The following is a 21,956-nucleotide window of genomic DNA, read 5'->3' on the forward strand; positions in this document are numbered from 1 at the left end:
GTTTTATAAAGAGGAAAACCAAAGATTTCTAGCAAAGGCAACTGATTACTTGACTTTGTTGGAACATTTACTGGTAAGGTTTGTCAACAGAATATCAGCATAGTTCTTAGTGGAAGCAAGACAGAGAGAATTTATGTGCCAATGTTCTCTGGAGCAATCATCTAGTGGTGGCACATAAGTAGGACACAAGAGAAAGTAATGCATGTTGTAGTATTGTGACCACTAAAGTCAGTTCCTATGAGAGAATCAAGTTAGAGTGTGAAAGGTGTTTAACACACTATCTTGAACATGAATCAGTTGATACTAATTAAATTACTGTATGTGGAGATGAGCTAGTGGTGGGTACATACTCAGAAACTAGATACAGTCGATTCTCCGTTCTCCTCCTCCTCCTCCTCCTCCTCCTCCTCCTCCTCCTCCTCCTCCTCCTCCTCCTCCTCCTCTTTGATTTTGGACTTTATCTGCTTTAAATAATGCTAAGAAATACATTGTTTGGACAATTGTTATTCAGAATTCAAGCTAGTAACATTTTATAGGCATGTGAATAATATAAAATATTTGAAGACTAAAAATTTGAGGCATACCTGAAATGTAAAAAGTCTGAGCATTTATTTCATTTATTTATTTATTTTCCAGAGCTGAAGACTGAACATAGGGCTTTGTGTTTGCTAGGCAAGTGCTCTACCACTGAGCTAAATCCCCAACTCCTAGTCTGAACATTTAACAATCAACATGCTATGATATCAAGGACATCCTTATCTAATAGATGGAGTATTATCCACTTACATGTCTGCAATTGCTGAATATATAAAGTCCTTGAGCACCAAGATCAAAGTTTTTTTCAAATTCATCTTCTTTTTCTTCTTCTTCTCCTCCCCCCTAACTCTCCCCCTATCCCCCTCTCTCTCTGAGTCAAAATGACATGTAACCTGTTTTCTAATGTCCTGAAACATTAGTTTCTCTCCAACTAATTTTAATCCTAAGATGACCTTAATTTGATATTACTGGTAAGCACCCCCATATCTGGTTTATGCAGTGTTGAAGAAAACTCCAGGATTTATGCATGGTATGCAAGTGCTTTATCAATTGAGCTACACCTCCAGCCCAGCCCCTATCCATTCTTTTTAGATATATACAGATTCCACTTAACATAAGCTAGTCAACTGATTCCACTTTTATTTCTTTCTCCTTCTCTATGCAAATTGTTTTTGAGAGATCTACATTTTCCTAGGGTGGCAAATTTGTCCAATGAGCATTCTGGGGACAGGATGTAGAAGGGATAAAAGATGGGCACTTTATACCTTGGTCACCTTAGCTTCTTTCATTTACTATAGCAATTGAATCTCCTCTGGGGTTCTAGCTCCTTCCTGGCAACCGTTGGTGTGCTCTCAACTCAGCCCGTCTTCTGATATCCATTTGCTCACCAAGATTCTCTAATTGGTTGCCCTTGGATAGTAGCTACCTTAGACTGCTAATCTATTGAATGATTCACTGTTTCTCCACCAGCTTAAAAAGAGATTACTTTATTTTCATTCTACATGTAAGAATGTTTGTTGCATGTATGCATGTATGACATGTGAATGTCTTGAACTAAGGGAGGCCAGAAGAGGGCACTGGACCCTTGCAACAGGCGTTACAGATGTTTGTGAGCCACTACCTGGTTGCTGAGAACCAAACCCTAGTCGTCTGCAAGAACAGCAAATACTTTTAATTTTTGAGCATCTCTCTTATTGCTTTCTACTGGCTTTTAAGTTCTTGGGTCACCTAGTAACCTGTTTCTGAAATCAAGTCTGTTTAGATGACCTATAATCCTTTCCTCGTCTCCACTCCTCTCCCTTCCCTTCCCCTCCCCTCTTCTCCCCTTCCCTCTCTTCCCCTCCCCTCTCCTGCCCTTATCTTTCTTTCTCTCTTCTTTTGTTTCCTCTCCCTCCCCCTTCCTCTTTTTTCTTTATTTCCCTATCTTGTGTTCTTTTTTAAATATAAGATCTTGCTAAGTATTCTAGTCTGGGGTTACATACATGGTTATGTTCCTAGCATTGAGTTTACTTATATATGCCTCTGTATTCAGCTTCTGCTTTTAATTCTCTAAGTGGATCTCAGTGAAAACAGGTTAAAAAAACCCCTCATAATCCATCAGAGTAAATATTTCACACCCCATTAGGTCCTGAAAATTATCAGGAATTTTTTTTATCTTTACATATACTTCATAATTAAGATCTTGCTTTGTTTGAAGCCTTAAGAAAAAACCATCTGGAGGCAAGATGTAGAAGGATAAACATAATCTTGTCAGGATTAACATTTTGCTCCATAAAGAGGGAACATTATTTTTGCCACTAGGTCAGTAGACATAAAAACCCCCACATATTGAAATGCTGACTCTACTCTAATTTTAAAAGAGTGTTGCAAATGCAAGCTGATAAAGAAAAAAAAATGCATTACTTTCTCTTTGCCTTTGTAATGCTTTCATTTCCTTTTTCTGAACTTCAGAATAGAAGTGGAAGGAAAGATATTGAGAGGACTTCGAGGAGGTCAGCTCCTCTCTCCTCATACTTTGCAGCTTCAAACAACATTTCAAATAATGCGGTGCACATGCTTGCACAGTCGTGCTGGGCTGTGCGGTTCTAGTGAAATACTCTGTTATCTGGATTTTCTAAAAAGTAAACTTTAAGCAACATTAGCATGACAATTTGCATTAACATCTATCATAGAACATAAGTTTATTAGGATCTATATCTCCCCTAATAAATCTTCAAGGTTCCTCATGAACTAAGTTCATAATCCTACTTCTCAGATATATAAACAGAGGTGAAGTAACATGTCTAATTTTGCAGAAGGAATAAACACTAGAATTTAATTTCAAATTCAAGACTATAAAATTAAAATACCGTGTCTATACGATGCTACTACATTTACTGAAGGAAAAGGATTTTCTACTTTTAAAGCAGAAAACAATAGCAGTTACAGATAGAATTGTTGTCGTAGCTGGCTTTGGTTGTCAACTTGACACACTTCAGAGGGAACCTCATTTGACGAATTGTCTAGGTCACATTGGCCCTTTGGCATGTTTGTGGAGGTATTTTCTTAATTGATAAATGGTATAAAAGGATCCAGACACTGTGGGTCAGTGGACAGAAACTGTATAAGAAAACAGACTGAGCAAGCCAGGAATCATGAGCCAGTAAGTGGGGTTTCCCCCATGGTCTGTACTTCAGCTGTTCAGCTCTCTATCTGATGGACTCTAGTCCAGCCATGTCAGTCATATAAGCCCACACCCAAGTTGGTTTTGATCAGCATTTTATCATGACAACAGAACATAAACTAATCTAGAATTTGATACTGAGAGTGGGGTTTGTAATATTAAAAGCAACCCTCTGTGATTAATTTTTCTATGTTCTTTACAACTCCAATTTAGGAATTGTATCTCTTGAGTATCCCCTCTTACAGAATTAGAATTGCTAGAACTAAGAGAAAGAAAGCATACAAATGGAATAGTTTTTATAGCCCTCATAATTTTAAAGGTGAAATTGGTCTGAGAATCTAATCCAGTGGCAGAGGGTTTGCCTAGCATGCCCAAGGTTTAACCCCCCTACTGCTGCTGCCGCTGCATACAAATAGAATAGTTTTTATAGCCCTCATAATTTTAAAAGTGAAATTGGTCTGAGAATCTAACTCAGTGTCAGAGGGTTTGCCTAGCATGCCCAAGGTTTAAACCCCCTACCACTGCTGCCAGCCGCTGCCGCCGCCACCACTACCACCACCACCACCACCACCACCACCACCACCACCACCACCACCACCACCACCACCACCCACCACCACCACCATCCACAACAACAGCAAAACCCTTTGAATATTCAATCAATCTTAAATGGAGAAGAAAGGATGGACAGACTAAAATGAAGCCAATTAGAAGGGGCCTGAGGCCCCAGATGTACAACAATGCCAAGCAACCAGAGCTTCCAGGGACTAAGCTACTACCTAAAGACTGTACATGGACTGACCCTGGACTCTGACCTCATAGGTAGCAATGAATATCCTAGTAAGAGCACCAGTGGAAGGGAAGCCCTGGGTCCTGCTAAGACTGAACCCCAGTGAACTAGACTGTCGGGGAGGCGGCAATGGGGGGAGGGTGGGGAGGGGAACACCCATAAGGAAGGGGGGAGGAAGGGGATGTTGCCCGAAACCGGGAAAGGGAATAACACTCAAATGTACATAAGAAATACTCAAGTTAATAAAAAAAAAAAAAAGAAAAGAAAAAAAAAAAAGAAAAAAAGAAAAGAAAAAAGAAAAAAAAAAAGAAAGTAAAACTAACAAATAAAAGATATTCTCACCAAAAAAAAAAAAAAAAGAATTAGCCAAATTATAAATGGAACAAATAGAATTATTTTTCATGTGTAGCATTGGTCTCCAAGTAGGGTTCCATGGGGTCCTTTGGAAACTCAGAGGTGTAAGGATTGTGAATTAAAATACTCCAAAGAGTACACATGGGAGGAAATCCATGGCTCTAACTGGATATGTAACAGGATAGCCTTATCAGGTATCACTTGGGAGGTCCTCAGTCCTGTGGAAGCTCGATGATGACCCAGGGTAGGGGAATGCTAGGGTACTGAGGCAGGAGTGGGTTGGGTGGATAGGGGAGCACCCTCATAGAGGCAGGAGGAGGGGAGCGGATAGGGGTTTGCAGAAGGGCAACTGGAAAGGGGGATAACATTTGAAATGTAAATAAATAAAATAACCAATAAAAATAAAAAATGAGAAAGAGAGAAAATACTGAAAAGAAGCTGTGTCTGGCTATGAACAAAAAGTTTCTGGAGGAGTTTCTTTGTCTACAGAGACTGGTGCACTGGTTGGAGTTTTGCATGTTTAGAGACTGATTATTTTATCTTTGTCTACTTTCAGCCTCTGGAACAGTCTTTTTTTTAACCAAACTATATCTGAACTAACACCATGTGATAAGATAAAAACTTCTTAGAAGCTGTTAACTTAGCAGAACACTAGCTTGTACCATTCCAAGAACTAAGAATGCTATTAGGTAGCTTCTTGGGCTTATAGAATAGCTCCTCCCATCTAACCATCCCTGTCTCTCTGGTGTACCCACCAATAGATTTTAAACTTGCATTGATTTATAACATTCTTTGTTCTGCAAAAGTATAAAAATCTTGTGAAACTGCTTCAATATTGGAGCATAGAATTTAGGGTTCTGAGGCTATGGTCATTCAGAATGGCTCAAAAATAAAGCTATCTCTCATTCCCTTGAAGATTATACCTGGGATTTTATGACAGGACTTTTGGGTACAGTCATGGTATTGAGGCTTGTAGTTATAATGCCATGGACCTCCTAGACTCCCACTTAGAAAATAAAAACACTTAATAATCAACACTCATAAGAAGAGAGATTGTTACTTTCTCAAGACTTCTGGATTGAAGGCAAACTCAGGACCAGTTCACAAAGAATGAATGGAAGAACCCTTTCCAGTTCAATCATGGGAAACGGATAAACTGATATAGGAAGACCATGTCTGTCTGTCTGTCTGTCTGTCTGTCTGTCTGTCTGTCCGTCTGTCTGTCCTTCCTTCCTTCCTTTCTTCCCTCCTTCCTTCCTTCCCTCCTTCCTTCCTTTCCTCCTTCCTTCCTTCCTTCTTTCATTCTTAACAGCTCTCATGGAGTATCCATTTATGACTCACTGGGAGAGATTTTTTTTTGGAAGATTCTAATGTATACATTAAATTCTACAATTCTAAAATGGTAAAAACAAATGACAGAATATTAATACTGGTGAGTAGATCTAATTGGAATTATAAACTGTGAATGACAATTGTAGTGGAGATCAAGTAAAGACTGAGAGAAAGCAGCAGCAGACTATAAACAAGGCAGCCTTTGAATCCCAAACTATCCGAAACCAAGAGATAAAGTATGTTCGTATTTCTCTCTCCCCCCTCTTCCTCTTCCTTCTTCTTGTTCTTTTTTTCCTCTCTCTTCATCCATCTTCTCCCCTATTTCTCTAGTACACTGACCCAGAGTTCCATTCACATGAACAGACTACCTGTTTTTCTGTGGCTTAACCAAGTCCTAAGAGTTTTAATAAAATGTAAGTAGAGAGTCTGGGCAAATGTCAAAGCTAAGGGGATTTTTTTGAACTCGGTAGATAGACAAAATAGATATCCTTAGCTAGTTCTTTACAAAATTAAAACTCAGTATGCCTTGGTTTACAGAACTTTTGGTAATCCACACAAAGAGCCCGTGGGAGAATAAAATTTTCCATGACTAGTGAACAACAGACACATCATTTTCTAGCATTTTTATTACAAGATACCCACACATAACAATATAGGAGGACAGACTATTTGAATTTTTCATGATAAGGAAACATGAACTTGATTCGTTTGGCTTTATGCATCTTGCTTTCTGACCTGGCTCCTTGTTTCCCTTATGAGTCTCAAGGCTATTTTGTGGTGAGTTGCAAAAGGGAAATTTTCTTCCCCTTTTCCATCTTAGAATAAAGGAATCTGGTCAACAGTTATACTTTACTATGCACTCTCAATGGGATGAAACAACCATGTACTGAAACCTCTGATACCATGAGCCAAAATAAATCTTCCTTGTATTTGACTTGAATTTCTTAGATAGCATGAGAAGACTGACTAATACAAACACCTGCTGTACACAAGTGCTCAAACACATGAACCCATGCAGGACACCTCATACTCAAAGTGAAACGTCTATCATAATGATTATGTAGACAGAAATTTCAATTCAAAGACTTTAGGTGATAAAACTCAAGGTGAGACCAGAGAGAGATGGGTCAGAGTGTAAAGATCCTTGCTATCAAGACTGACAATCTGAATTCCATCCCTGGAAGCCACGCAGTAGAAGGAGAGCATAAACTCTTGCAAGTAATCCTCAAACTTCCACATATATACCATGATAAACATGTGCTGCTTTCTGCCCAATAAACAAAGAAATAAATGTGTTAAAATATTTAAAATGGAAGAAACACAGTGTGGCTTCCGATAGAGTGCTAATAACCCAAATATATAAAGAACTCAAGAAGTTAACCTCCAAAAAACCAATTAAAAATGGGGTATAGTGTTAAACAGAGGATTCACAACAGAAGAATCTTGAATAGCCAAGAAGCAATTAAAGAAATGTTCAAAGTCCTTAGACATCAGGGCAAATCAAATCAAAATGACCTGGAGATTCCACCCTACACCAATCAGAATGGCTGAGATCAAAATTTAAGTGACAGCACATGCTGGTGAGGATGTGAAGAAAGAGAAACACTCTTAAATTGATGGTGGGCTTGAAAACTGGCACAACCATTCTGGAAATCAATATGGCAGTCCTCAGACAGTTGGGAATAGTTCTACCTGAAGACCCAGCTATACCACTCTTGGTATATACCCACAAGTTATTTCACCATACCACTGTGTTCATAGCAGCCTTATTTATAATAGCCAGAAGTTGGAAACATCCCAGATATCCCTCAGTCAAAGAGTGGATACAGAAAATGTGGTTCATGTACACAATGGAATACTATTCAACTATTCAAAGAGGGGAAATCAAGAATTTTGCAGGCAAACAGATGGAACTAGAAAATATCATCCTGAGTGAGGTAACCCAGACCCCAAAGGACCTGTATGGTATACACTCATGAATAAGTTGATATTAGCTTAAAAGTACAGAATACCTAAGATACAACCCACAGACTGAAAGAAGTGTAATAAGCAGAAAAGCCCAAGAGAGGATGCTTCAATTTCACTTAGAAAGGGGAAGAAAAAAATCATAGGAGGCAGGGAGGGAAGGACTTGGGTGAGAGAAGGACGAAAAAGGGGAAATGGGAACAGGATTTGGTACAAGGGGGGAGGGGATAGGAGAGAATGAATGCAACCTTGGGGATGGGAGGTGGGGGGAGCCTCTAGAAAATACCAGAGATCTGGGAGGTGAGAGACTCTTAGGAGTCAATGAGGGTAAACTGTGCCCAATGCCCAACAATGGGGAGAGGGAATTGAAGAGTCCACCTCTAATAGATAGAAAGAACCTCAAGTGGAGGGACAGGATTACTAACCCACAGTCAAAATTTCTGACCCAGAGCTCTTCCTGTCTTCAGGGACAAAATGGTGAAGAGACGGTAATCAGGAGTCTAGCATGGCTGTCTTCTGAGATGCTCTACCAGCAGGTGACTGAGACAGGGGCAGATCCCTATACCTAACCATTGGACTGAAGTCGGACCCCAATGGTTGAATTAGGGGAAGTATTGAAGAAGCTGAAGGGGAGGGTGACCCACTAGAAAGATCAGTAGTCTTAATTAACCGGGCTCCAGGGAGCTCTCAGAGACTGAGCCACCAACCAGGCAGCGTACACGGGCTGGTCCAAGGCCCCCAGCACATACATAGCAGAGGACTGCCTGGTCTGGCCTAGTGGGAGAAGACACACCGAATCCTAGAGAGACTGGAGGCCCCAGGGAAGGGGAAGTTCTGGTGGAGGGGAGTACCTTCTTGGAGGCAAGGAGGAGGAGAAATGGGATGAAGGGTAGCAGGGAGGGGGGGCAAGAGCTGAAATATAAATAAATAAAATAATTTAAAAAGAAACTCAGGGTGTTGATGGTTATCTTTTATCTTTGATACTATATTAATAAATAAAGGCAACACATACTATTGTATGATATTTGCAATAATCTTGTAATACAAAAACTAAACCTGAGTGATTTTGCATTTATATGATTACTTTCAAACATAGCGTGCTTGGATGTGACTCCAGGCTAAGGATGGTAAACGCAAAAGAGGCGATGTTCTTTTAGACTTGCAGGGTCTGATCCCCTACGCTTGGTGTTAACAAACATCTGTTTGGACAACAATGGCTTCAGGTGTTGTCACCACAGCCTTATTTTATTGTTGTCAATGGGTCTCATGTGTTGGTATGTAGATTTTCTGCCCTTGTGAAGGCAGACCAGCTGTGAGAGCCTTGAAATGGGCTAAGTTAATCAAGTTCAGTGACTGATGATCCTAATTGATGGGGGAGACACAGTAACCTTTTCCTCAGAGCAGCTACACCATGTAATTACAGAGGAAACGGTATAGCTTTTGTTAGTTAGACTAGACATCTCTAATGACATTAGGCACGCAAAGGCTATTATTATTCTCCATTTTAGAGACTCAGAAAACCAAAACTGATTCAGTTAAGTAGGTACCAGCCCCAAGGTCACACAGAAATTTAGAATTAAGATCCACTCAACAACAAACTATGAGTTAATCACTGGGACTTGTATGACTGTGAAAGAACAAATGTGGTATTTATAGCTGGTTCCAACTTTTATATGCTTCTGAGGTTGCATGCAAATGTGGAAGAATATTAGTTCTAGAGTTAAGCTACATTGTTCAAATAAATAAGGAAGAAACTTGATGACCTCTGGCACGTGCTTAAAACTCTATCTAAAGGGAAAAAAATAAAAATAAATGTCATTCCAAACAAAAGAGAAACAAAAGTAAACTGAGATATCAGCACCCAGGATTGCTAAGAATGAAAGACATTTAATTTTGTTCGTTTCCATCAGCAATAGGCCCATCATGATGAAATGAAGTACAATATGAATTAAAATAAATATAAATGCAGCTAGAACATTAATATGATAACACTAATTTTTTTATATAACTGTCTATTCCAATTGGTTGGTTGAAAAAAGCAAGTAGATTATGTTGAATACAGAATAATTTTCTTGTCAATTAAGTGCTTCAGGTTAAAATGATTGGATATTTTCTCCAAGTTGAGTCATTTATTATAAACGAGATTTAGTTAAACTTCACCATTCATAGGGAAAGGAAGTGGCAATCTTGAAATATTGTGCTGAATGTCATACTGATACATATGTCAAACTGTAGTATTTCCTAGCTCTGAGAATAGGAATATATATATATATATTCATATATTAGGGACATAATATGGATATATATTATATGAATATTATATGGAACAAAAATTTGCCACCTATGTTCCAATGAGAACAGGTAGATTGATGGACATATGAATAAATGTCCAGGAATACATGCCACTCTAAATGAATAGATTCAATTTATTTACTGTAACAATCAAAAATCCATTGAGGAAAGCTAAGACAGAAACTCAAAACTGCACTTAAGACAGGAGCCGATGCAGGGGCCATGAAGAAGTGCTGCTTACTGGCTTGTTTCCCAAGGCTTGCTCAGCTTGACTTCTTATAGAACCCAGGACTACCCCTGCACTGTACCCACAAAGAGTTGGACTTCCCAATCAATCACTAACTAAAAAACAATACCCTATAGGCTTGCCTGCCTATAACGTAATGTTATAGAGGCATTTTCTCAAGTTAGATTCCCTCTTCTCAGATGACTATAACTTGTATCAAGTTGACATAGAACCAGGCAGTAAATTTTCTCCAAGCAATACCCATGCCTTCTTTTCTGCTGCCTCATAGATAAATGCTTACTTATCAAAGGCTCACAGGTATTTGTGAGCAGAGCCATTTCACACTTACACTTCTAGATCCGTGATAAAATGTTGTTTAGCTTAAAAATGTTTTTGTGTTTTAATGTTGAACATACTGTATGTTCTACTGGCTAAGTTTTCACCTGGAGTGACACAGAGTCCACCATGCTAATTTATCTTCGTGTATATTCTTTACATAGAATTTTCTACCTTCATCCATTCTATATTTAATATGATACTGATTAACTCAATCTCTCTGCCTCAATACTTTTAATATTTTTATTTTCATTTATATTTATATGTGAGTGCCTGCATGTATGTTTGTGCATCATGTATGCGCAGTGCCTGCCTAAGGCGACCAGAAGGGAGACGAGTATCTTCAGAAACTAGAGTTACAAATGGCTGTGAACCCTCACGTTCTGGCTGGGAAGTGACTTGGTGTCCACTCGAAAAGTAGTAAGTACTTCTACCCACTGAACGATGTATTCAGATCCTCTTCAACAATAATTTAAAGCTCAGCTTTCTTTTGGCTATAATTTTTTGTATTGGGTCTGGAGTTTTCCTCTCAATCTTTTACTGTCACTCATCCAATCTGCCTGCTTTTGTCCCTGCATGTGGTTTCTTGCATCCTCTAACTTGGTTCATTCAAAGAGAACATCCTTCTTTTCTTACAATTATGCTTTTTTCTAGGTGGATTCTTCATGTATCACCTCTAACAGTAGAACACTTTTACACAGAAGATAAACTGTATTCTTTTCTTTGACTCACGCCCACCGCAGAATGTCTCTCTCGATCATGTATTGGCTCTGATATGACTTCACTTGCCTTTGACTATTAGTCATGTAAAAAGTCATTTTCTTTTTACTTCCATATCCCCTATGCTTTCACCTAACAGAACTAATGCACCAAAGGTATTTTTCTTCCTGTTCTTCCTCCCACATCTCATATTTTCTTTTATCTTAGACTATAAAAAGAAATATAGAAAATAGTCCGCTCACCTGCCCTTTATATTGAAGTATGCTGAAGATCCTTCAGCGAATTCACTCAATTAAAAATGTAGCAAGGGGCCGTTAGAACCTGGTGGCATTTTCTGGCGCTGGCTCATGTTCAGCCATGATTATTACTCTGAGCACTTTTCCTGAGCAGAATTTTATGCATTATTTTTTGCGTTTGATTTACTTCTCCCCATAGAGATATTTATAAAAACCTTCTGAAAACTCAAGATTGGGAACACTTGCCTTCTCTTCCCAAGATGTCCCTCCAGAGCAGTCACCATTATTAGAATATGCCCAACACACACCAACACACCATGCTTCCTTTTTTTTGCTTCTGCTTCCAAAGCTAATAACATTTGCCAGTTTGAAACTTTTTCATTTTATCTTGATCCCCCCTCACTTTGTACATGTTTTTAAGGCATGAAAAGAAAGTCTATAACGTTAGGTATTAGGGTTGCTTACATGAGAGAGGGGGTAGATCATTTAAGGTAATGAATACTAAACTTTGAAGAGTATGGAGATGGCCCCAGGATAAATACAGAGGGTTGTGCATGTGCTCCAAGAGCTGTTTGTAGGCCAAATACAAATATTTCTAATTTTTTTTAATATTGCAAATGTATTAGGGCACTTCTTCATGCTGACTATAATAGAAATCACTTAAATACATTATTAAATTTTGTAAAGTTCTTTGTCATATGCAAGACTGTACACAACAAAAGCTATATCACCATGTGACCTTCAAAAAGTCACCCAACCACTACTTTAAGACGTCACGTGGAAGGAATGATAATAGCGCCAACCTCATGCAGGCATTAAGAAGCTTAAATGCTAGAACAAATGCGGAGACTTTGGCCCCGTGCTTGATGTCCTGTGAGCACTGGGTGTTAGCTCCTGCAGTGGATGCTATTGCAAGATGATCTAAGGATTATTTAGAAAGGGATATTTTTGTTGTAATGTCAGGAAACACAACAGAGCAAGATAAGCTTCTTGAATCATTGGGTCTGATTTGTCTGTTTCCATTAGGTTAAACTGTGTAAGTCTCTGCCTGGGGGAAACTGTACTGAGCATGCTCACGGAGAAATAAAGGTATATCAGGTCAGCATGCAACATCCACTCGACTTTCCAGCTTATCTTCCACAAGAAGCAGATGCTGACATGAGGTCGGGCTAAAGGAGCTGTATTTGGAGGGCTGTTAGGGACGACACTTGAGGAAGGAAGGAGATAATCTCAGGATTAGGGCAGGGGGAAAGCTGGGCTTTGAGACAGTTTTAGTGAACGTGTTGCAGCTGGTCCTCGAATTAAACTTGGACATTATGATGGTCCAAATTATTTTTGACATTTTTGTTCTCTGTCTCTCTCCCCCATCTTCCTTCCTGCCTGCTGGGTGTCTGTGTGCATGCACGTGAGTGTGTGTGTGTGTGTGTGTGTGTGTGTGTGTGTGTGTGTGTGTGTACCCATTCTTGTAGGTCAGAGCACATTGTTGGGTGTCATGCTTAGAACCGGTCAACCTCCTTTTGTGCCGTAGTCTCTCTTTGGCCTGGAGCTCACCAGTTATGCTAGAAAAATTGGTTGGCCAATGAGACCCAGAGGTCTTCTGGTCTCAGCCTCCTCAGTGGAGATATTTGAAACCTCTGGGGATAGAAGTCAGGTCCTTGTATTTCTAGACAAGGACTTTACCAGTTGGCTCTCTCCTAATTTCTGGTCCAAAAACTTGTAAAGAGAATCAAATATTCCTATCTCTGCATCGTTTGGCCATGAGCTGTCTGTGAGATAACAGGCGTGGCTTGCAGGTAGAGAGTAATTTGGGTGAAGGCTGAGCCTAGAAGGCTTGCAAATATATATATATATATATATATATATATATATATATATATATATATATCACTGGGGAGCACCCATTCCTCAGGTCAGGAGGGTCCAGGTATGCACAACACAGTCCGCCACAGTAGCTATACACAGTCCGCCACACTAGCTATACACAGTCCGCCACACTAGCTATAGATTGTTCATTAAGTGTCATATGGCACTTGCTCAAAATAGATCTGAAATACCTTGCGAATTAAACCCAGAGGCAGTTTATTAGCTGCATTTAAAAAATCCATCTAATTACCATTTTTATTACATTCACTGATGTTAAGAAGAAAACAGATAATAAAGAGCTGGTGGAAATGTACTTAATATGTGACTAACATAGCTGAGGCTTCTAATCCAATATTTATTGCACTTAATCCGATCAACTTCAACCCACCACCTGTGTTTTATAACCCCCGCGTGCGTCTTTGTCTCAACATAGATGCACTTGGAACTATTTTACAATCAAAACTGACTTTTGCATATTCATGAAAGTGCCTTGTTATTTTTTCTTTACAAAGTCCGTGTCAGGCAACAAGGGAAATACAGAAAAAAAGAGATGTGCAAGCTCTCAAGGGGCTTGGTGCAGCTTAAACCTGTGCACAGTCTTTATTCGTAGCAGACTCCTTTGTGTACAGTGCATGCACACAAACATATGCACATGCATGTGGAAGCTGAAACATGATGTCAGGTGTCTTTTCTGTCTCTTTTTTTATTACCTTGAAACAGGGTCCATCACTGAATGGGAAGCTTTCTACTTTGGCTAGGCTGATTGCCCTGGGAGTCCTTAGAGTTATCTTGTCTTTTTACCCTCAGTGCTAGGGTCACAGGTATGCATAGTCATGCACAGCATTTTATGTTGGTGCTTGGGATCCGAACCCAGGTCCTCATACTTGCACAGCAAGAACTCTTACCAATGAATCTACCTTCCCCGCCCTGCAGATAACAATTTAAAGGGGTCTTGTGGCTCCGCTATTTACAGGGTAGGATAGCCAAAGTAGTAGTGTGTTCCAACGTACTGAGTACCTGTTCCCCTGCCCACTTTTAAGTCCCAAATTGTGGTGTTTTCTGTGCCTTGCTCTCTTCATCTGTAAATTGTGCTTAGTAATATTTGTATGGTTAGGCCTAAGGGGGAGGGTAATTAGACGGTTAACATGCAGTTGTGATCTGCATCTATTAAATGTGAGAAACAGTTTTATTTTCCCTTTGAAAATCAGGTAAATGACTTTGAGCATGTACCTACAATTTAAAAGACTAGAATATACATGCTGATGAGGAGTCCGGGACCACATAAGAATTGGTAGCTGATATGTTTCATATAGCTATAATTTACATATGGCTTTAGTCCAGGAACTAAAACCTAATAGCAATTGCTAGTTATTAAGAGATGACAAACTTATTTTGACTGTGATGTTAAATTGTAGAACATTTGGGATCATTTATGTTAACCAAGGAGGAGTGGCATGATTGAAGGCCAGTGTCTCTTTAAGAAAAAAAAAAATCAGAAGAGATAAACATGTGTGCACTGTGTCTTGTCATGTGATGTTCCACATCTCCTCAGTACTTTACTCTAACTAACTAACTAACTAACTAACTAACTAACTAACTAACTAACTAACTAACTAACTAACCAACCAAGGAACTAATCAACTAAACTAATAAATGAGTAATAAAAGACACCAGTTCATTACCTTCGATGCCCAGGACTGTGAGAGAAGCTTCTTCATTAACAGGTTGCTCAAGAGCTCCAGCCATTTCACCATATTATCACAAAACAGAGTAGCCTGCATATCTAAGCAGCATGGAGACCTCTTCCGTGACCCAGCTGCTGCATTCCTTGCAGATGGCATCCTCCTGAGATTCGCTATCTCTGTGGTTGTAGAAGATCAACTTGAAACATCCCTGTTCATTGTTTGTCACCCCCCCCACACACACACAACCTTTTACTTTTCCACTCTCCAGGAAAATTCTTACAGAGATTATTTTCCTACAAAAACTAATTTATTACCTTTCCTAAGCTCAAAATTACTGCGGTGGTAGAATCCATTTCCATATTTTTTTATGGGCCTGGACTTTAAAAACAAACATGGGTAAGAACTAATCTTTTACATACACTCCTTTTTCCTATTTCTGCCAAAATTAAAGAAATTATACCACTGCCTTCTTTTGAGGGAGAAATACAAGTTTCTTCTGACAGTGAGAATGAAAATCAGCTAACTTTCCAACGCGTCCTTCCATCTTATGCAGATTGCTGGATGTTAAGCAGGATGTTTTCCTACTTATTTAAGGTATAGCTTAAATTACCCTAAAACCCTCCCACATGTATGTTTGAAGTAGTTTGAGGATTTACAGAACTTAAATGCAACTGCCAGACTGATGTTACACAGGAATGAAATACCAAGACCCCCCCCCACCTTTCTATTTTTCTTTTTATAAAATTATCCAGAGATGGTTCAGGTTTCAGGGTTTCAGGTTCTTTTTTCTTTTTATTGGAAAAACAAATGCATTCTTTGTCATAGTATTGCTCCCATATCTGTACTCTCCTTTCTGGGCATCTATTCCACTCTATTAAAATGGTACGACACACTTCCATCAAAATAATTGTGACCTCCCCAGAGATGGCGTGCTGAGCAGACTGAATATACACTCTGTGGGGCTGTTATATTGGACGATTTGAAGCTAAAGACCCTGCAAAATGACATTTTCAAAGATAGTGATAACATCAAATGAAACCTTAGGCTGCCCAGATGCAACTCAAGTGGAAATGAGTTAGCAAATGAAGATGAAAATTTGAAACTGCAGACAGTAGTGTAATAATAATAAAGAAAATGACAGAACCCTAAATATTTGACTGTTCTTTATGTCATGGTGACCACATCAAGCATTTCTATAAACATCCGTAATAGTCTCTGGTAATAAAAGGCTATTGTAAATGTATTAAAAGTTTTCTTAAAAGGAATGCTTCTTCAAAGAATGCTTCCCAGGCTATCAGAGGAAATGATAACACTGGATTCTTGCAACAATGGCCCAATTGCAACAATTTCATCAGCCTATCACTACACAATCTCATTTATATGCATTAGAATTAAATGGCATTTTAAAATGTACTGTATGGATCAGTTAATTAAACACATCAAGGGTGGTTCTGTACATTACAATGTTTACTTAACACTCTGTAAGGTGCATCATAACTTCCTTAAGCTTAGTGACAGTAGAGGGAACTTCAGAGCCATTGTCTAGCACAATTTCAAACAGAATAATCCTCAAGAAAGTAAAACTTGGGGCACAAAGGGTGCTACTTTTTTATAGTATGAGAGTTGTGACATAGAAATAGAAAAGGAATTTATGGAGAGGAGACATCAGGAGCATGAAAACAAGCTCATGTCATGAAGTGGTAAATATGAGCAAAATATTTGATATTAATGTGTGGAAAAAATGAAGAGGCTGGCAAGGTGGCTCAGGGCATGAAAATACTTGGTATTCTTCAATAGGACTAGAATTTGAGTTCCAGGATCCACATTCATTCATGTGCAATAGTCTATAACTCTAGACAGTTCCATGAGACCTTCTGCCTTCTGCTGACCTCCTTGGGCATTACACACACAAGAAGGTTTTTAGAAAAGAAAGTGAAAGCTTGTGAGGATGTCATTAAAGAGATACCCTTCTGTATTGCTGGTGAATAATTCCTACTGTGAAAAATCATGGTAATGTTTCTGAAGAAGTATAAATATCATCAACAAATGACCCAGCTATAAAACTTGTGAGTATATGTCTGAAGGATTCTAAGTCAGCATACCTCAGATATATATGCACACCCTTATAGCGCTGTGTTATTTACAATGACCAAGATAAGGACTCAGCCTTTATTAACAGAAGCTAAGATTGAGTAAAGAAAATGCACTAAACAGATACACATAAGTCCATGAGGAACAAAATCGAAAAACTTTGCAGGAAATAAATGGGGTTGGAGGTTATTATATTAATCAAAATCACCCAGAGTCAGTTTTCACTCATGTAGAATCTTTACTGGGCTACCCCCTCTGTCTCTGTCTTTGTATCCCTACTCTTTCCTCTCTCTCTATATTTATAAGCTATAAAACTGGCAACAGGACATTAAGAAAGAAGAAGAGGTCTAAAGAGGATAAAGAAGGATACAAGAGAGGGTAATAGATAGTACATTTCATGAAAGTAGGAAACTATTTAGGAAGTTAAGCAGGTAGTAGGGACAGGAGAAAACCAGAAGGTTGATAAGTATAAAGTCTAACTCTCTCTCTCTCTCTCTCTCTCTCTCTCTCTCTCTCTCTCTCTCTCTGTGTGTGTGTGTGTGTGTGTGTGTGTACACAAATATGTGGAAATTTTTCAGTGAAACTTAAATCTTTGCATATTTGCCAACATATTAATTGAGAAAATAAAATACCTCTCCTCTTAAGTTCTTTATATCCAATGTTAAGTTTTCCTTTCTCATTTAGGACATTGGTGTAACTCAAGATGTCTTTATTATCCAATATGCTTATTTTAAAATTAGTGATGGTTTCACTATTGATATACTCATTCTAACATGAATGATAGATAAATGTCTGAACCTTTTAAACATACTTAGTCATTTTAATAACACATTCCAATGGGATGTGTCTAAACCCAAGATAACTGACATCTTCATAGCTGGGATTAATGATTTTCATTTTGTTCTCAATTTGCTACAGTAACCAGAGATAAAAATTTAATATGCCATTGAGTGAAAGTCACTAATTATTTCAAAATGGCAGAAGGAAGGGACTTTGTCAAGAAATTGGCTTCTGAGGTCTGAGCTGTATCTGGCAGAGTTATAAATCTCTTCTTTTGTGCCTGCCTTCAGGATTCACTGAAAGTTTAAATGGGCTCTGCAGCTTTTCCTAATGGTTTGGGATGGATCATTAACTGTCTCAGGACTTCAACAATTTCTAAGGATAAAACAGAAAAGTTTCTGGTTCCAGGGTCAGGTCCACGAGTCACATGACCATCAGTTTGTGGACTGGGATTTCATCTGAGGATGAGAGTGAGTGGGTGATGGCTGATGACTCTCACTGATTTAAAGCCATGAATTAAGTACCATGAGGGATAGGATTTTTTTTTTTATTCTAAAGACAGTGTTCCTAAAATAAATGACAGAAATAATGAGGAGGTTAGAACAAAGAACTCAGACTCAGGAGCTATAATTTGATGTTTATAAAAACCTTAGATCCTATTTCCTACAGCCTCCATGTTGGCAAACCCAGATTCTTGCTAACAGGTTTATTCGGCTTCCTAAGATCTGCTTGAAGACCAATAGCATAGTTCAAAAACAGATTGAACTCAATTACTGAATGGTCAGCAATACTTATTTTAATTGCAACAGCCAAATATAGGAATCAAAAGTAATATAAAAAAGGAGTCAATGAAAGAAATTTGAATTGTGGTTAAGAAAAAGCATGGGGTTTTGAAGTCAGGCAAAGTTCTCTTATCTGAGCTTCCTCTTTAAGTCAGTTCAATGATGCCTGCATTAAGGAGCAAATGCTACTGTTAAATGAGACAATATCTACACAGCACTTGGCACACGTATTGCTTATCCATTGCTGTGTGACAAATTAAGGGCCCACTTAGTGGTACAAAGCAATGCTTATTCATCATCTCAAACTTTCTGTGGGTTGGAAATCTGAGCCTGGCTTGGCTGAAAGCTGTTAGCTTAACCTCCCTCCAGGAGGCTGCAGCCAAACCCTTGGTTGGCTCTTAAGTCTGATGTAAAAATTTCAAGAGAGGGAAGATTTGCTGTCCAGTGAGTTCATGTGGGTACTTATTCCCGAGAGCTATTGAGTTGGGTGTCTCATTTTCTTGCTAAGTATTGGCTTTAGGCCTTCCCCTCTTTTTTCTGCATAGACTTATCCATGAAGCTGCTTGATAAGACAAGATAAGATAAGGTAACGTAACATAACATAACATAACATAACATAACATAACATAACATAACATAACATAACATAACATAACCTGCCAAAAAGAGAGCTTATGCAATCTAACCTCAGAATCTCTCACTGGGGCTGCTAGAACTCATTCAGTGAATTCACTCAAACTCAGGGGAAATGGAAGCTATGACAGGTAATGCTGGGGCAAGCACAGGGGCTCATTGCAAGTGTATTCCTTGTGCTCGCACTATTTCCTCCGTGGGAAGACGCCTGTTCTTCAACAGCAATTATAAGAGCATCCATGAGTAAGAGCTTGTTATAGGGCAAAGAACATTGTGGGGTCTTTTAAAGTAGATACTGAGTTCTTATAAACTATACTGAGTTCTTATGAACTATCTTCTATCAGAGAAATAAAGTGTCTTGCATATGCTCGCTATGTTATGAGGATCCGGGTGTGTGTCTCTAACAAGAGTGCTCGGGAAGAGAAGATAGAGAGATCTTGAGTTCAAGGCCAGGTTGGAATACATAGTCAGACGTGTTTTGAATATTTAAGAAATCCTTCCCCGTCTCTGTGTGTCTGCCTGTGCACAGGCGTGCATACCTTCAGGAGTCAATTCTCTGCCTCCATTACAGGTAACAGGGATAGAACTGAGGCTTGTATGAAAAACGTAGCAGATGTGCTATCTCTCTGCCTTACCTGCCTTAAGACATTTTGGTTCTGGAAATACACAGCATCTTTTCTTGTGATTTATTGTAAGAATGGAAGAAAATGAGCAGATAGGAAAATTTCCATACATAGGCAAGCACTGAGACATTTTAGATGCAGAGATAAAAGAGAAGTGGGTTGACGTGTATCACAGTCCTATAACTGCAGCTGAGTGAGCATCAGCCGAGGAAGTCAGTGCCTTTTGTTCCCTCAAGCAGGGACACGAATCCCTAAGTTTCTGTTCTCCATGTCTCCAAAGGTACCCACTCAACTACACAAATCACAGAGCTGATACAGGTCCTCCTCATATGCAGTTATAGTCTATCCAATTTGCTTGACAAACGATGAGCGATATTGTGGCCACAAAATGGACAAATAGAATTCCAGTAAAATAAATCTTCAGTTGGTTTTACGTACTAATCTGTATGAAGTAACAAGAGCTAAGCTGTACAGTTTGACTTACTGTTTCTGAATCTCAATTTCCAGTTTTCAACCAGGGATCAGCAGACGTTTTTACTGCTTTATTTTATTTTTTTAAAATTCAGACCCACTGTCACCAATGGAGAGTTATTTATGAGTTTGCTAATAATGGTGGGTTTGTCCAGAAGTATGTCTTTCTTTTCCATCATAGAGAACTTATCTGAATGTTAATTTTCCATGTTTAAAGTCACTAAGGAACTCACTGCAGTTAGCAAGGGAGTTGGGCTCCAGACTCCAGTTTGATACTGATGAAGCTTCACTGGTTGCCTGGAGTGCAGACATGGGGTGCAGTGTTGAATGCTGACAATACACTGAGATTCCCAACTCTGTAACCCATACTCTCAGTGACCTTGATCCAGCTGTTTATCTACTCATAAATCTGTCAAAAGATTGATAATATTGTAAATATCATAGATTAATTAATATATTATAAATTAATATTATAAATATTATATAGTCAATAATATTGTAAATCTAATAGATTAGTGAACTGAGCTAAGTGGACTTTATATAGGAAATTGTACAGTACTGCAGGGCACATGGTAAACTTCCAAGAAATCCAAGTTTTTATCATATTTTTGTGACAGAAATGTCTCTTCTCCATATGAATGCCTATAAAATGAAGACACTATTCCATTTTATTTCTTGTTAGGATTATAATATATTTCCAAATCTCATGGAGAGCTTTTGAACTCTGTAGGTACTTGGATCTAAAAGGGTAAGGGTTGTTCCATTTTTAAAAGAGAGAAGATAATTACTATGTAGTCTATTTTTTTTTCAGGAGAAGCATTAGTCAACAAAGTCTTTTTTCTCTCTCTCTTTTTTTTTCTAGCGCCTACAGAGGTGCAAGTTACTGTGGGATGATTCAAACTATATAGAAAGATCAGTTCTGGACTAAAGCAGAATGTTTTTCCTTATCAAAATGTTAATAACTACAGTATCAGAGCAGAAGAAAGTCAGTTATAATGTGAAAAAGAAATCTTTTTGTAAGAAACATGTGGTGTCTTCTGTAAAATAACAGAGAAGGCTATAAAACGGCCTCATCCCTTAGGAAAAATAAAGCCACACACATTTCCTTTGAATGCTCTGCCCTGTGTGCTCTCTGCTGCATGTGAAGCTCAAAGGTATCTTCATGATTCTCGGCTCAGCCCCCCACCAGGCGTGTGTCTATTTTTGTTGCTCTGCAGAAAAAAAAAAAAAAAAAAAAAAAAAAAAAAAAAAAAAACAAAACAAAAAAACCCATGGGATTAGATATTTTTATTCTTATTACTACCAAGGGCCAAAATTAACACCTTGTGATGGTGGACAGAGACTGCCTCCAAAGGGGGAGGGAAATTGTGTTTATAAAGTAAACAAACACCTGCTCGTCAAACACCGAGATGAGATGAGTCTAGCCCTTAGGAAGACTCACATTTACCTTGAGGAACAGAGCATCATGGGGTCACTGAACTTCATAACGTTTTTCTAGGAAATCAAATCCCTCCCATCTGAAATTTAAAACCAGGCAGAAATTGTACTGAGGCTCACAATTAAGAGAAACTGGGCTGT

Source organism: Rattus rattus, chromosome 5, assembly GCF_011064425.1.
Source record: "Rattus rattus isolate New Zealand chromosome 5, Rrattus_CSIRO_v1, whole genome shotgun sequence".
In the NCBI taxonomy this organism is placed as follows: Eukaryota; Metazoa; Chordata; class Mammalia; order Rodentia; family Muridae; genus Rattus; species Rattus rattus.